The 9243-nt window shown below is 50.3% G+C and overlaps 2 long non-coding RNA genes across 2 annotated transcripts; one reads left to right on the top strand and one right to left on the bottom strand.

The window, feature by feature from the left end:
- Positions 1–2724: 2724 nt before the first annotated feature.
- On the bottom strand, positions 2725–4745 carry LOC139085193 (uncharacterized). The gene is made up of 4 exons (XR_011543300.1): positions 4533–4745; positions 4302–4345; positions 3199–3302; positions 2725–3054 (listed from the first exon to the last, which is right to left on the bottom strand). It is a non-coding gene; the product is annotated as an uncharacterized lncRNA (long non-coding RNA).
- On the top strand, positions 4230–9243 carry LOC139085194 (uncharacterized). Its single transcript, XR_011543301.1, has 3 exons — positions 4230–4373; positions 4553–4629; positions 5284–9243. It is a non-coding gene; the product is annotated as an uncharacterized lncRNA (long non-coding RNA).

Genomic DNA, 9243 nt, shown 5'->3' with positions numbered 1-9243 from the left:
CACCAGTGTGCCTGACAGACTTTGGATCCCCACATGAAGGGTGACCAGAGAGAGGGTCCCCACACCCAGGGGAGCAAAGGGCTTATTGGTGGGAGGCAACCTGGGACGCCCAGGTTGTGGGCAGCTGTAGTGTGAGAGAGCAGTGGCTCTGCCCAGAACTCTCTGCTGGGTGGAGCTCCCTGTCAGGGGTAGGGGGATGGGTCCTCAGCTCTGATGATCTGGAACAATCAGAGGTGAACATGAGAGTAAGTGGAGGAAGGGGGAATGGTGGCTCTGTGACCTTCAGCCTGTGACTCTCAAAATGTTATGACCTTAACCAAGAATCAGATGCACTTTGCCTTACAGAACCATGCACACGCACACACATGCACACTTGTGTGAACAACTTTCCTCAAATAGAACTAAAGAGGCCATTCACACAGCAACGTTGAGCTGTACGATGCCTGGCGCCCTCTGACCTGTCCTGTCCTGTTCTATTGCATTGAACAAAAAGCTGATTGCTGCCAAGCAACATGACTTCAAGATGTGACACAGGTCATTTGCAAACACTGCTCCTGCCCCACAGACTCCAGGTGGGCAGTCAGGACAGCTCCCCAGGATATCCGTCCAGTTGCTCTAAACCAGTGTGCTACAGCAATGCATGTGGGGGTCACCCTTCATAATCTAGAAAAGAAGTTGAACACGTCACCCAAGATGAGTGATTTTGCTACATTTATTAGGTAAACTGGAACCAATTTTTCTAGCCATACCTGCCCACTTGGAGCATCGGTTCTCTGGTCGAGTGTCTCCAGGATCCAGATTTTTAAGACTCGGCCCCCTGTGTGTGAGTGGGTGCCTGCTTGCCTCCTGCTGTGTCCGACTGGAGACCAAGTTCCTAGCAATGCCCAGCTGTGGCCATATCGGCTCAAGTCTCCGCATGCTTGGGAGAGGACCCAGGGCCCAAACGAGGTAGGGACGGTGACCTGGATGTTCTTTTGAGAACAGAGAGACTTGGGAAGGGCAGCAGTTGGGGGTTGTGGGGAGAGACGGAAGGGGCTTGACACTGAGGGCTGCAGCTAACTGAGAGATGGAACCCGTCCATCCCTCCCTCCATCCATCCTGTTGTCACATCTTCACTAAGAGGAATTCCCATTGATCTGTCACTCAATCCTCATTTCTTCACCACCCAGAACGCCTTCCTCATTAAGTTATGACAACTGCCATCACCTGTCTTCACCCTGCGTCCAATCCCCCCATATTCCTTGTGTGTCCCCGTGTTTATTGGCCCACGTTCCTGACCGCCTGCTGCGTGCACTTGGTGGTGGGGCTTCCCTGGGGGACGCAAACTCCAGGGCCCATGTGAGGGGCAAATGTCACCACTCAGTTCATTGGCATAGAAGGGGTGGGGCTGACCCTTTGTCAGGGTGGGGCCCCTCCTGGGTGGACTACAGGAGCTGGAACCTGCTATCCCCCAACACGGGGCAGAGAGGACGGTGAGGCTGGACCCTTTCTCAGACTTGCCAGGCTCAGGGGAAGAGCGTCAACATTGGGGGCACTGAGCCTGCACCTCCCCCATCAGGGGACCCTCACCCCAGAGAGGGTGGGTCCTGTCGCCCAGTCCACACAGAGAGGGGACTAGAGTGGGAAGCAGTCATCAAAGGGCCATGGAGAGTAGGGGGAGGGCAGGAAGGGGAGGGGTCCTCACAGCAGGGCGTGGTGGAGGCTGAGCCCCAGCTTGAGCAGGAGCCCCGCTTGCAGGGTCTAGGTGACACTGCTCACCCCAGCCTCCCTGTTGCACAGGTTGGTGGAACAGCACCTGGTGCTGGTGAAGACCATCACGTCTGCAGGAACCTGGCCCCTCTCCGGAGGGCTCCTGAAGGTGCAGGAGGTCGTGCAGCTTCTGGACATCAGTGTCTTTTGTTCCTGACCTGGGGGCGGAGGGCAGCTGGTGCTTGAAGCCAGGGCCTCCTGGCAGTGAGGAAGGAGTGGGGCTTTCCTGACGTCATGAGGGGACAGTGGTCAACCAGGCAGAACTCTGGGGCTGCAGGTCCCCTGCGTGTGAGCCCTCCGGGGCAGCCCCTGTCAGCCCAGGTCCCAGGGCATGCGGTGGGAGTTGGTATATGTGCAGAATTCGGGGGAACCAGAGATTTCCCAGCACCTGCAGGTGCCTGGTACCAGGCTTGGCCCATTCCTAACTTTTGAGTCCAGACATGACAGAGACCTTTAGAGACATCTCTGCCTGAGTCTGTCTACAGGGGTCCCTCCTGACAACCCACAAAAGGAAAGAAAAACGCCAAGCATCCCCCAAATAGAAGAAAGGGTCATTTGGGGTGGGGTAGGGGACGTCACATCAAGAGCTCCAGCATGTTTTCCAGCTGAAGCCCAACTCAGAACCCCCCAAAAGAGGCCTGAGGTTCTCCCGCGTCCCTGGGGGCACCGGGCAGTGCATGGCGGGAAGCCCCGGTGCTGAGCAGCTCCCAGCAGCCCGCCTCCCTCCTCCCGGGGGTCCACCCTGAGGGGGCTTTACTGCCACTAACGACACCCAGAGAAAGAGACAGCGCTCAGCAAGGGCCAGCTCTTCCTGGAGTCCCCCCACGCCGTGCCACCACCCCCTGGAGCGCGGAGGTGGAAGGGAAGGTAAAGGACAGGAGAAGAGCAGAGGCCGCGACCAGCTCCCCACGCGCAGGCGCAACTGCCCTTTCTGTGAGCTCCCTCTGCGGCAGCAGCCGGCGGGGGCGGGGGCGGGGGCGGGGGGTGCAGGGGAGAAGACCCCAGAGGAGAAACAGCGCTGTGCTGGCAAACCAGGTACCCGCAGAGAGAACACCCCAGCACAGGCCGGGCTAGAGGGACCCGCATCGTCGCTACCCAGGGTCTTCCCATGAAATTGAAATGAGATCCTCTAAGTTCTCCTTCTATCTGAGCCCAGTGAAAGGGCAGGGTCTCTGTGGGGCTCTGAAGGCCTCCTGGCCGGACGCCCCCCTCCGGAGCACCCCTCTCCTGAGGCCGCCCGGCCTGCAGGCTCTGTTAGGGAGTCAGAGGTCACTCCATCTTTGTCCTCTGGATGGTTCCTGCGAGCTTCAAACGGAGGGAGAAGGGAGGCCAAATGTGAGGCCCACAGACAGCAGGAGCCCCTGGAGGGAGCAGCCCTGGGAGGGAAGGGGCGGCCGAGCTGCGACGCACACCCCCACCCTCTCTGGGCCCCGCCCTGCAGGGACTCACCGTCTTTGAAGACTACATGTGGGAGAGACACAAGATGTCCTGGGGGTGCAGATGACGGGCCTGCAGTCAGAGCTGCAGACAGTGGTGGCGGTGCAGGCTGCTGTCTAGGCGGACATGGTGGAGTCGGGCTCAGCGCACACTCAGCGCATACTCAGTGCCCCCCCCCCCCCCCGCCACCACCCACTGAAGACGCCTGTGACCACAGGCCAACAGCTCCCCAAGTGACACCCCGACCTGAGCACACAGGCACCCTCCGGACCTGGGCCTGACAGTGACGCCTGCAGGCTGACATCACAACCCCCACCTCCCTGCAGGCTACACTGCAAAGTACACACCACACACAGGCCCAGCCGTCCTCAAGGAAACACACACACGCCACACACACATGCCACACACACATATACCACACCAGACACACCAGGCAAACCACACCACACACACCACACACACACGCCCCCCACACAGCACACCACACACCACACCAGACACACCACACAAAACACGCATCACACACACACATGCCACACACACATACACCACACCAGACACACCAGGCAAACCACACCACACACACCACACACACACATGCCACACACACACACTACACCAGACACACCAGGCACACCATACAAAACACACATCACACACACACATGCCACACACACACCCCACACCAGACACACCACACACCACACCAGACACGCCACACAAAACACACACCACACACACCACATACACACGCGTGTGAACAAGCTACTGACACGCCATGCAGCCTTCACCCCACACGGAAGAGACCCACAGAGCCTGCCCTTTCAGCGCTCCCCTGTTGGCCGCACCTTTGCACACGCCAGGGCCGACCACAGGATCAGGAGGGCCCCTCTCACGGTGCGGGCAGTCAGGCCCAAGTGGGGGAGGCAGAGGAAGAGCCTTACCCAGGGCCTGCCATCCTCGACCCCTGACCTCATGCACCCCAACTCCTGCTCTCCTCCCCACCCCCTCGGTCCCACCCCTTGGACACACCCTCTGTCCCCATTTGCATAGGTCCTCCTATGCCCCCTCAGGTCCTTTGTCCCCACCTGGGCCCGAATCCCAGGGACACTCACCTGACCCCCCGGTCCTGCACCTTCCCCCAGACTTGGACTTGACCCTGATGGAGGAAAGAACCAACCCTGCTTGTGAGAAGCCTTCCTGGGGTTCTTCAGTCGGCAACCTCTGAGGCCCAGGGAGGAGGAGGGGACCGAGTCACAGCCCGGGGGGCAGGGACCTGGTCTCCCGGCCTGTGGGTCCCCCGACCTGGGCCAGCCTCAGACTCAGCTGTCAGCTGTGATGCATACTTTTTGTGTGTTTGTAATAGACCCATGGAGCAGGGCACAGCATTCAGCACCACGGAGGATACACGGAAAAGACTTGTGGGGCCACAGATGGCCGAGGGTGAGACCCGAAACCCCTGGGCTCCCGAATAGGTGGGGACCAAGGGCGGAGACAAGGGAGGACAGAGAACTGTATGAAGTTCATGTTTCATGAAACGAATGGTCCAACGGGCCCCTCAGGCTCTCCTCTGAGAAAGCAGTCACACACTCATGCGCCTGGCACTTGGTGTTCAACTGGAACTTGAACAAGACATTCTAGTACTCTGATTTTGTTCAAAGTGTCCAGATTTTATCATCTCTCAAAAGTCTTCTTTATCTCATATCTCAGGACCATGTTCTCTGACTTAGATACAATTAAGTTGGAAATCAATGACAAAAAAGATAAATACAATCTTTTCACATGTAGAAACTAAAAAGAAACGCATTTCAAATTAACACAGTCTTTAAAAAGAGAGCATCTTAAATATTTTTTTAAATACCTAGAACAGATGCACGAGGAAAATACCACGTCTCGAAATGTTTGGGGTTCAGTGACGCGTGGCAGTTTGGGCAAAGTTTATGTCCTTCTGTGCTTCTATGAAAGTAGAATGGAGACTCCTATTCTGCCGAGAGGCTTATAGTTTAGACTTTCATAGTTTAAATTTGGAAATAACTTCAGATTTATAAAAAAGTTGCTTGCAGCTATAAGAATTATTCTATATCACCCTTTACACAGATTTTCAAATTTTGACATCATACATAACCACAGTGCAATGATCAAGATCACGAAATCAACATTGATACCAGATTGTTATCTAACGTCCAGATCTTACTCCGATTTCTCCGGCTGTCGCCCAACGCCCTTCCAGTCCACCGTCCGATCTAAGGCTGTCGCTCTGCTGTCTTGCCTCCTTAGTCTCCTTCAATCTGGAACAGGCCCTCAGTCTTGATTTCTTTCGTGACCTTGGCACTTTTGAAGAGTAACGGTCAACTATTTTGTAGAAAGACTTTTCATTTGGGCTTGTTGTTTATTCATGATTAAACTCAGCTGAAGCATTTTGGCAAAAACCTCATGGAAATGTGGTTGTGATCTGCTCAGCGCATCATATCAGGCGGCACGCAATGCTGACTTGTCCCCTCACTGGTGATGTTGACGTTGATCCCTTGTTGAGGCAGCCCCTGCTAGGTTTTCCCACTGAAAAGTTACCATTTGTCCCACTGTACTTAATAAATGTCTTGTGACAGACACTTTGAAACTATGTAGATATCCTATTTCTCATCATTTCTTTGCCCACATATTTAGCGTCAACTGATGATTGTTGCCTGAAGCAATTATTACTGTGGATTTTTGCCAAATGGTGATTATGTATTTCCATCATTCTTTCTCATGGATTAGTTGGAATTCCACTGTATTTTACTCTTAGGTTTCCTATCCATATGCTGGGATTAGCTTTTTTTTTTTTTAAAGTTCACACTCCTTTGAGAAGGAAATGCTGTTTTATGGTATTTAAAAACCAAATCTGGGGCAATGCATGCTTATTGCTATGGGGATATTCCACTCAGAAGATACATATTCACACTAACACCTCTGCAGTCATCATCATGTTTCATGTTTCCTTCCGCTTCTACACTTTTTATCTCTTTTCTCCCACAGTGAGAATCCTGACTTGTAACAACATCAGTGTATTTAAGCGGTTTGATTATGAATGTCTGAGTGTGTATTTCTTTGGATTTTTGTTATCTGGAATTCATTTGGCTTCTTGGACTATAGTTTTGTGCCTTTTTCCAAAATTAGGAAATTAGCAGTCTTTATTTCTTCAAATATTTTTTCTATACCCACTCTTTGCTCTCTCCTTCTAGGACACAAATTACACAGATGTTGGACTTCTTGGTATTTCCCTGAGGCCTGTTCTTGTTTTCCCAATATCTTTTCTTTATGTTGTTCAGATTGGATAATTGCTGTGATCTATCCTCAAGTTGACTGAGTCTTTCTTTTCTCATCTTCATTCTGCTATTGAGCCCAGTTGGAGAGAGTTTTATTTTTATTATTGTATTTTTTCAGCTCCACAATTCCCATTTTTAATTCTTTACATGTTTGACTTCCTCACTGAGAGTAATCTATCCATTTATCTCAAGAGTGTTTGCCCTTAGTTGTTGGAGCATTTTTATAATAAACGCTTTAAAGACCTTGTGTGATAATTCTTAGTTGAGATTTTCCTGATCTTCTGAATAAAGAGTAATTTTGGATTATATCCTGGACATTTTGAATATTATGTTATGAGACACTGAACCCTATTTCCATCTTTTGGAGAATGTTGATACTTTTGTTTTAGCAGGCAAACGACTTGGCAGTTGGGCTTACGCTGCAAATGCAGATCAACCTTCTGTGGGTTGCGGCTTCCATTTCAGTTCAGTTTTCGGAGACCTTGCAGTGGTTGGGTGGCCAATGGCCAGTCTGATACCTTAGTGGGGGTCAATCCCACAGGTCAGTTCTCACGGTCTGTGTGTTCATGTATGCACAGCTCAGGAGTGAGCCTGGGTTTTCATACACACATTTACGTGCTTTCTTTCCCAAGCTCCTCAGTCGCTGCTGTCTCTCGGGCACTCTGTAGTTACTTGGCATTCATCTTTTCGGTCATCTAGCCAGAAAGCTGGATCTTAGTTATTCCACACTGCCACATACTTCCCACTCCTGCCACCACATCTGGGGTCATGAAAAGTGGGAAGAGGTAGAGAGAAAAAAGCCAGTGGGTTTTACCTCACCCCCTGGGGTCACAGCTCCTCTGACTGGAGAGGCAAGTTCCCTTCTCTCAGAACGTTAGCATCTGCAGGCTGCAGTGGCGGCTGCTGTAGCTGCTGCTTTTCCCGCTCACTGAGTGAGATCCAGAGGGGGTTTCTTGGAGCTCTTCTGTCCGTTCCAGGATCCACTGCCAGGTGTGGGCTGTCTTGAGTCACGTCCAGAGAATAGCAGAGGAAATGAAAAGGGAAAACTTACCACCAGTTTGCTGGCATGCCAGATTTCTGTCTTATTCCCCAATCTTTCTGCTACTATTTTCTGTTCACAGTCCTTGCATAGCTTCTCCATGGATTTCACTGAGGTTTTATAGCTGTATTCGGTGGGAGAGACGTGGGTGGGAGACAACGTCTATTCCGTCGGACCCTGAGCCAGAAGCAGCCTCGACCCCCTGCCCATCAGCCCTGCAGCAGGTGCTGGACCATCTTCCTTGGCACCATTTAGTTTGAATTTCTTTCACAAGTGAAAGCAAACATATTTTCTTACGTTTAGTGGTATTTTATATCATTTTTGTTAATTTTTTTCGTACTTTGCTCATATTTGCTATCAAGCTTTTGGCCTTCCCCCCTCCTTCATTTTTCAAAGAGTTCTTTACGGCCCTGGAGGGGGGAGCATCCCAGAGAAAATCTTTATATTTTTGTGTAGTCAAATTAATCTCTCTTTTCTCTTCCTGCGTTTGGATTTTGAATTATACTTAGGAAGCCTTTCTCCATGTCCAGGCTATAAGATAGTCACGTATCATTTCTTTGGGTGTTTGTACAGTGGGAGCTGTTGAATGTTGTGGTTATTCTCATGGATGACGTACAGATGTGTGTGCATAGGTCCAATTTTGACTTTTTCCAAATAGTCATTCATTTGTTCACATACCAATTATTTTTAAAATTTCCTCTTCGAGCCAGTGTCTTGAGGTTCCTCCTGTCATGCAGTAGATTTACATACGCTCTTGGGTATATTTCCGGTCTTTCTACTCTACTTCACTCGATTCTCCATTCACATAATATTAAAGTACCGTTTACATTTTTGGGGGTTTTTTTTAGTATGATTTCACTTCTGGTAGTACTCATTTCCCCAAAACTCTATGTTTTTTCCAGAGTTTTCCTAACTAATCTTGAATATGTATATATTTTTTAATCTTGAATATTTTTGTTTACATATCTTTCAACTTGTTCAGTTCAAGAAAAAAACGCATGATTTTTGCGGTAATAACATTAAATTTAAAAAAGTACAAAGAGAGAACTGACGTTTTAATGACATTTAGAGTCGTCAGATCCAAGAACAAGGAGCATCTTTACGATTATTCGAGGCTACTTTCACATCTCTCAGGAGTGTATTGAAATTTCCTCCTTCAATGCCACAACTAGAAGGACCCGCAACTAAGGTATACAACTATGTACCAGGGGGGATTGGGGGAGATAAAGCAGGAAAAAAAAAAAAAGGATTGGCCACAGTTGTTAAAAAAGAACAAACAGAAATTTCCTCCTTTAGATTTCTGCATACTTTTGGTCAGATTTATTTTTAAGTGTTAGCTGTCTTGTCCCCATTTGTAAGTGAGATTTTCTCTCCCCTCATGCTCTAGTTGGCCGTCGCTTGTACGTGAATTGGCTATTGATTTCCATTTTAATCTTATATTCTACCAGCTCCTTGAAGGATTTGATCGGTTTTGCTGGCCTTCACACGGATCCTCTCGGGTTCTTGAGATAAGCTATCAAATTAGCTGCAAACGGAGACTGTACTTTTCCCAATGCTCCTCTCCCTAATTGTCTTCTCTCGTTCACTTTCATTTGCTCGTGTCTCCTGTACAGCATTGAAAGCAGTGATGACAGGGGCCGTCCTTCGTCAGGCCCGGCAGGGCCGCACCCGGTGCCTCCCCCAGCGAAGGGCCTGGCTGCACGGCCGATACAC

This window comes from Equus przewalskii, chromosome 8 (assembly GCF_037783145.1).
Source record: "Equus przewalskii isolate Varuska chromosome 8, EquPr2, whole genome shotgun sequence".
Taxonomy (NCBI): Eukaryota; Metazoa; Chordata; class Mammalia; order Perissodactyla; family Equidae; genus Equus; species Equus przewalskii.
This window is presented reverse-complemented; position numbering and strand designations above follow the sequence as displayed.